Source organism: Sinocyclocheilus anshuiensis, unplaced genomic scaffold (genome assembly GCF_001515605.1).
Source record: "Sinocyclocheilus anshuiensis isolate Anshui unplaced genomic scaffold, SAMN03320099.WGS_v1.1 scaffold183, whole genome shotgun sequence".
NCBI classification, from domain to species: domain Eukaryota; kingdom Metazoa; phylum Chordata; class Actinopteri; order Cypriniformes; family Cyprinidae; genus Sinocyclocheilus; species Sinocyclocheilus anshuiensis.
Genome location: NW_015548309.1, coordinates 2487631 through 2489626, shown reverse-complemented (window position 1 = coordinate 2489626; position 1996 = coordinate 2487631).

The following is a 1996-nucleotide window of genomic DNA, read 5'->3' as shown; positions in this document are numbered from 1 at the left end:
TGACACACATTAGTATAATCAGGGGCAACTTTTTCTTGTAATGCGATCTTTAAGGAGAGACCAGGAGCGGGGCAGCCTCACGCTTGTGCTGCTCATCCCACAGCTCTCCGCCTCTAAATTATTCATCATCCAATCAATCATCTTCTCTTTGTTTTGGACCCCAATGCAGGAGATGAAACGGCAGACTGCCAGAGCTGTTTTTCTTCATCTGAGGTCTGGAAAACATGATCTACTCAGATTACACTCACCCCCAAAACACACACCTCCTGTACCCACGTGCTTTCAGGAAATACACACACACACACACGCACACAGACAGCCTTGAGTCTTGCATCTCTATAAATACTTATGGTGTATGTGTACCTATAGTGTATGTCATATACACCAAACACTACTTCCATTGCAGTCAATCACATACTCAAGAGTTTTTATATTATTATTATTATTATTATTATTTATGTATATATTTATTTTTTGTAGTTCTTTTTATGTATTCATGTATTTCAGACTTTCCTGAAATCAAAAACTTCACCTGAAACTGATTTTATTTTATTTGCAGCTTAATTTTGTTTCCTTGCAGTTTTGTTAATTGTATTTAAAATATTTTAATGTTATTTTTATTCATTTTTACATTTAATTACATTTGATTAATTTATATTTTTTTAGGGCTTTTGAGGTCTTTTTGAGGATACAAATTTAGAGAGATACCATGAGGAGGAGACATAAAATAGATTAGGGAAAATAGATGAGAAAACATCACAGGCCTGGCTCGAACCTGCGTCACCCATGTGAGTACCAGAGTTACAACCTTTCAGAAGCATGCATGTTTTACCTGACATATTGTCTTTCCGAACATTGAAACTGCAAATTGACCGTATTTAAATAAATGTTAAAGATCATAATTAAGTGTTAGGTTACAATAGGTTGTGCTGTATAGTGACTGGAATTCTACTTTATTATATTATGTATGTATTGTCTATCTGAGACTCCTTAATCTGATTCGGATTCCCACAAAAATGGGAATTAAAAAAATTATATTGAATTTCTGACCAGCTGCCAGCTGCCTGCTTATTAGCTGTAATGATAATGTGTTCTACCGTGTTCTTGTTCTTCGCTGCCCTTTTAGCAGCTCTGCGGTAAACATGGCATTTTCAAACACTCTCAGCAGCGGCTGGGTGAACACAAGTGCGCTTTTGTTTATTAGTTGTGTACCAGCTTGCGTCTCCATCCCTGCGTTACATCCCCAGCCTCTTTTCTCGCCTTTCCACACAGAGCTTTGACGGACATGTCACCACGCGGCATAATAAAAGCAGCTAGGCTTTATGATCTATCAGCTGTAACACAGAGGCCCGCTTAGCACATCCAAAAGGGGCCCGTCTGTGTCTTTATGCCTGTGTGGGAGTGGAGCACTAATAGGGGGAAATGTCTTGGACAACTGATTTGAAGATATTCGCTCAGAGCTCGGCAGGTGATGCGGTGTCTCCCCTTTTTGATGTGGCACAACACAGAGTCGTATCAACTGATAGCTTCAAAACGCAAAAGAGTGAGACCTTATTCAGCCTCCTGCTAGTGCGACATCAGAGGAGCTGACATCTATTATGGTAAGGAAAGACACGTGTTTGAAACCAAATTCAAGTGTGCGTGGAAGTGTCAGGATTTACTACAGGCCCTGGCATCTTTTTTTTTTTCTCATTTTCTCTTTCTCTCCCCCGCACACACACCCTCCTCCTGCAATCCCTTTTTTCTTTTCTTTAATAAGGTGGTTTAAACCAAGCATGTCTATATGAACTCTGCAGGAGTAAGCATGAAAGGGTGCTGCCAGCCCATGATGAAAATATTTTAGTCGAAAAGCCCGGTCAGTTCCTACTGGGAGGGGAAATGGAAAAACAAAAGACTCTTTCATGATGCTTTTGGTGGAAACAAGTTTATTTCATATAGTGAGAAATCTTATATTTATATTTATAAAAAATTATCAATTTTAATAGGAAAAAAGTTA